The sequence below is a fragment of the Microtus ochrogaster genome, chromosome 18, assembly GCF_000317375.1.
Source record: "Microtus ochrogaster isolate Prairie Vole_2 chromosome 18, MicOch1.0, whole genome shotgun sequence".
Taxonomy (NCBI): Eukaryota; Metazoa; Chordata; class Mammalia; order Rodentia; family Cricetidae; genus Microtus; species Microtus ochrogaster.
In genome coordinates this window covers 24,779,020-24,785,166 of record NC_022020.1, presented here as the reverse complement: position 1 = coordinate 24,785,166, position 6,147 = coordinate 24,779,020, and positions in this window count along the sequence as shown.

Here is a 6,147-nt window from a genome sequence, read left to right as displayed (position 1 = left end):
ACTGAGCCATCTTGTCAACCCCCAGTTTTACATATTTTTAAACATTTCAGCAAGTTGGAAAATGTTACTTAAAACTTCACAGCTATGTTACTTCTTAGCCTACTCATATGTCCCAACTCAATCCCAAGTAGGTTAGAATTTCCTTTATTCTTTTGTTGGCATTAAGTAGATAATTAATACATATTTGTAAATGAATGAACTCAAAGATAAACTGGTGATGGGAAGAGAGATGGTTCTAGATAATTGTAGTGACAATTTAACAGGTCTATTAAGTAAAAGGGGGGTTTCCCTCTGATGAGACTTGCTCCATTTTGTTATCTCCACAATATCTAACTTTATTAGATATTCTTAAAAACATTCTCCTAAATGATGACCAGAGTACAGTATCTGGGTCACTGCTTCTCAGAATCCTGGCATGTAGTAGGTATCCAGTTAATTTTTGTAGAAAGAATAAATGAAAGTGGTCTTTGGGTCCAAAGCACTATTTTCACCTTTGTTTAAAAAATAAAAAAAAAAATGATATGAAGGGTGGTGGTGCAGGGCTTTAATCCCAGCACTCAGGAGGCAGAGATAAGCGGATCTCTGAGCTTGAGGCCAGCCTGGACTATGGAGTGAGTCCCAAGACAGCCAGGGCTACACAGAGAAACCCTGTCTCAAAACTCAAAATCAAAACAAACAACCAAAGAGGTAGAGAATGAAGATGTTCTGGCTAGTTTGTTTTTTGCTTTTGTCAATTTGATACAAACTCGAGTCATTTGGGAAGAGAGAACCTTAATTGAGAAGATGCCTCCTACATTGGAGGCAAGTCTGTGGTGTGTTTTCTTGATTAATGATTGATGTAAGAGGGCTTAGCCTACTGTGGGTGGTGCCTGCCCTGGGCAGGTGGGCCTGGGTTGTACAGAAAGCAAGCTGGGTGAGCTGTGGAGAACAAACCAGTAAGCAGCATCCTCCACGATCTGTGTTTTAAATTCAGTTCCTGCCTTGAGTTCTTGCCCTGACTTCTCTTCATGAAGTACTGTTACCTGCAACATGAAGTAAACCCTTTCTTCCCCAGGTTGCCTTTGGTTATGGCACATATCACAGCCAAAAGAACAGAACAGAACAGAGCATGATTCACTGTGATAGCACACATTTGTAATCCCAGTACATGGAGGCTGAAGCAGAAGGATCTAGGTTTGCGGCCAGTCTGTACTACACAGTGGGTGCCAGGATAGCCTGGGCTATGATGCGGCAAGACCCTGCTTTTTGTCTTTGTTTTTGCTTATTCTCTCCTATATTATATCCTGATGGCAGTTTCCCCTCCCTCCTGCCCTTCCTGCCCCCTCTCCCCCACCATGCATCCACTCCTCTGTTTCTCTTCAGAAAAGGGCAAGCCTCCCATAGATATCAGTCAAACATGGTATATTGATTTGCAGTAAGACAAGGCACCTCCCCTCATATTAAGACTGGACGAGGCGCAGGGCGGTGATGGTGCACGCCTTTAATCTCAGCACTTGGGAGGCATAGCAGAGGCAAATGGATCTCTTGAGTTCAAGGCCAGCCTGGTTTACAAGAGCTAGTTCCAGGATGGGCTCCAAAGATACAGAGAAACTTTGCCTAGGAAAAACAAACAAACAAACAAACAAACAAACAAAAAGACTGGACAAAACCCAGTATGAGGAAAAGGAAGTCCCTGTCTTAAAAGTATTTATTTACTATATATATATGGGTGGGGCTGGAGTGTAGGAGGAGGCTGCTTGTTCATCCTAGCTGCACAGAACCAAAATAACCACACAGAAACTGTATTCATTAAGCACTGCTTGGCCCATCAGCTCCAGCTTCTTGTTGGCTAACTCTTATGTCTTAATTTAATCCATTTCTATTAATCTGTGTATGGCCACATGGCAGTGGCTTACTGGCAAAGATTAGGCATGTCTGACTCTGGCGACTCTGTGGTGTCTCTCTGACTTCGCCCTTCTTTCTCCCAGAATTTAGCCTAGCTTTCCCTGCCTATCTAAGTTCTGCCTTGCTATAGGTCCAAAGCAGTTTCTTTATTCATTAAAGGTAATCGTAGTACACAGAGGGGACTCCCACATCACCTGGAGAGATAGCTCAGCAATTATGAACACTGGCTGCTCTTCCAGAAGACCCAGATGTGATTTCCAGCACAGCATGGTGGCTTGCAGCCAGCTGTAACTCCAGTTTCAGGGCATCTGATGTGCTTTTCTGGCCTCTGTGAGCACCAAGCACTCACACAATGTACAGACATACATGCAGGTGAAATATGCATACATATAAAACAAAAGAAAATTTAAATATTATAAAGTGGGCCTCAAACCCAATCAGAAAGTGGTTGGCTCCTCCCATTCGTGTCCCCATTGTACTTCACCATGTCAGTTGTTACAACTTGCAGGGACCCCAGCTGGGTAAAACTGTTGATTACTTTTCTCCCTCCGTATCAAGCACAGAACCTTCCAGCACTATGAAATCTAGCCCCAGTAGGGATGAAGTTTTTGGGTGGGTACCAGTTTCATTTTTCCATGTCCTAGGACTCAGGTGTGTGTTGTCTTCAGCAATAGGTTCTTACCCTCAAATTCTTTCGATAACCAAGAGCAATGACAATGACTTATAACGTTGTGGGAGTGTCTATGGACCATACTAACCAACAATTTGAGAAGAGGCAACCGTGTAGGTGGAAAGCCTATCATTGTCCATATAGACCCCAAAAGACTGGGATGTCTGGAATCTCCAGCTGGGGGTGGGGGTAGGCATTCCAAACCCTGCCCTCAGGGTGTCAAGCAGCGGCCCCTCCCCTGGAGTTGCCTCATTCCAGACTCTGTCCCTGTGAAGCCTGCCACGAGCAGGCATTTCAAAGCTCTCCCCTCATGGTTTGCCCTTGTGGTTTTCTCTTCTTCCCCTGGGTCCTCCCAGGAATGCTTTGCTCAGATTAAACCTGGATTTATTAATTTGGTTTGATTGGTTTATTACATCAGCGGTGGCAGCTATCTAATAACGAGGGATTCAAAGCTTATCAGTAACCTGTGATTGCCTCTGAAGTTTTTTATAGCCTATGGTTGAAGAGCTGCTATGGTGGTAGATTGCATATGGCTTTAAAAGGCCTTTAGGGCTAGTTATCTCAGCCTGTCTACTTTAACCTTCCTTCCTTCCTTTCTTTCTTTCTTTTTTTAAGTTTTTCAAAACAGGGTTTCTCTGTAGCTTTGGAGCCTGCCCTAGAACTAGCTCTGTAGACCAGGCTGGCCTTGAACTCACAGAGATTCACCTGTCTCTGTCTCTTGAGTGCTGGGATTAAAGGTGTGCACCACTGCCTCCTGGCTTTTGTTTAATCCTTTCTGTTCAACTATCTTTCGTTTCTCCTTTATACCTCCTGCATTCTGTCCACTCCCGGATGAAATCCCTACCACGTTCCTTACTAGTTTTCTGACTTCTATGGGCCTTCCAATTTAAACACACATATGCAAAGTTATAAAGTGGCGTCCACATATGAGGGAGAACATGTAGTATTTGTCTTTCTGTGTCTGAATGACCTCACTCAGAATGATTATTTTCAGATCCATCCATTTACTTGAAAATTCAATAATTTCACTTTTCTTGCAGTTGAATAAAATTCTATTATATATAGGTGTCACAGTTTCATTATCCGTTCGTCAGCTGATAGGCATCTAGCCTGCTTCTATTCCATGGCTGTTGTGAATAGAGCAGCAATGAATATGGATGAGCAAGTGTCTCTCGAGTAGACTGGAGAGCGCTTCGGGTACTGCTGGCAATGCTGTGGCTGGGTTGCATGGTAGCTCTATTGCTAACTTTCTGAGGAACCTCCACGCTGATTTCTATAGAAGCCATACCAGTTTGCACTCCCACCAACAACGAGTCATCCAAGTTAGCATTTGTGGTCATTCATTGTTGTTGCTTTTCTTAATCTTAGCCATTTTGACCGGGGTCAAATGACATCTCAAAGTAGCTTCAATTTGAATTTCCCCGAGGGCTGAAAATCCCACCACTAGCTGAGGAACCTTTGGCAATTGGTGGCTGCTAGGAAGAGAATTTGCTTTCTTCAGGGATGCAGTCTGTAAGGAGCTGCCCATCCTCCAGTAGACAGCCCTACATCTATGCATATACAGGCAACACTAAATGAACTCAGTGTATTAAAAAAAAAAAGAACGTATAAATTTGGGAGGGAAAAGTGGTGGTGATAGTGGACAGGGGAAGGATTAGAGGGAAGGGAAAGGGAGATAGGTTTGATAAAAACACTATATGCATGTATGAAATTCTCAATAGAAAGAAGAAAAGCTTTAAAAGGTGTGTGTGTGTGCACACGTGTATGTGCACGTGTGTGTACACGTGTGTGTGCACGTGTGTGTGCACGTGTGTGTGCTAGGGGCGTAGGACAGTGGTAGAATGCTTACCTGCCATTATTGTTGAATAATCTTTTTGTACACTGTGAAGATGTGTCACTCGGATTGGTTTAATAAAAAGCTGAATGGCCAATAGGTAGGCAGGCTTTTCGGGGCAGAGAATGCTGGGAAGAAGGCAGAGATGACACGAGAAGCAGACGAAGCAGATGTGCAGGAGGAGAGGTAACAGCCACGAGCCATGTGGTAGGAGATAGGTGAATATAAATGGGTTAAGCTGTAAGAATTAGTTAGGAATAAGCCTAAGCTATAGACTGAGCTTTCATAATTAATAAGAAGTCTCGGTGTCATTATTTGGGAGCTGGCTGGTGGGACAGGAAAGACTCACTACATGTATAAAGTTCTGGGCTCAAAATCTGATAAACTTGCTTGTCTCAAAGGATATGATCAAGAGAATGTAAAAGCAGCTCACAGAATGGAGACAATATTTGTAAATAATGTATCAGATAAGGCTCATGTATTCATAATATATGAAGAATACTTACAGCTTAAAAAATGAAAAGACCAACAGCCAGATTTGATATAGCATTGAAATACCAGGATTTGGGAGGGAGGGAGAGGCATAGAGATTGTGTGTTCAAGGCCAGCCTTGGCTACAGAATGGTACCATTGCTCAAAAAACTCTAAACAATTAGACCTGTTTAAAAGTAACTTTTGAGGGTATCTTCTCCAAAGAATAAGAAGTTAACGAGCATGAAAATATTCAATATCACCACATGCTAGGAAAACAGAAATCAGATTTATAATGAGACTGCTGCTTCGTACAATAGGACCTCTAGTTAAAGGAAAAGCAGGAAATAAGTACTGGTGAGGTTGTGAAGAAACGGATGCTGTCGAATTTTGCTGATGGGAATGTAAAATGGCTCTGCTCACTGTTGGAAACAACTCTGGTTGCTTTTCAAGATGCCCAGTGGATAATATGATCCAATAATCACAATTCTGGTAGGCACTCCAGAGAACTGAACAAGAATTGTTTTATGTGGACCAGGAAGACAGAGATGAGGTGGGTATGGAGGTCCAACCCTGTAATCCTAATGTCCTGGAGGGTGAAGCTTTGGGATTGTCAGTTCTAGGGGAGTCATAACCTCATAAAGAGATCCCAACACAAAACACCCAAACCAAGCAAAAACAAAAACCTATCCAACCAGTCAACCAACCAACAGCCATAAGGACACACATCAAAGGTCATCTAGATCCTGAGGTTAAAAGTGAATTTTTGTCGTGTTCATTTTTTATTACAAGTATTTTCAGAGTTTTCTGCTTTGAAAATGAAGTTCTTTCTTAGTTGGGGAAGAATAAATATTATTTCCAAGAAAACAATCTCAGGGAAAATACAAATCATGTAACATTTCTGAATTTAGTGAGCAGCGCTGGGCTTGGCACTGCTTTTATTTCATGGCCTTGGTGCTTTCTCTTATACTCACCGGGTGCATCTATAATAAATATACACTTGCACATGAATTAATAAATCCCTGTGAGTTTAGAGTGCATCGATTCAACCATTATACACAGATTGTTACAAATTAATATTAATATTTGTTATAAAAGCACTATACACCATTATAAAACATAAAAACATACTTCTATTCTCCCAATACGCCAATATCTATTAATTAATTACAAAAAATGATTTCCAGCAATGTTTGTTCATAAGCGAACATCACACACATATATGCATACAGTAAATACCTAAATTATAAGGATTTTTAGTGTGTGTGTATGTGTGTGTGTGTGTGTG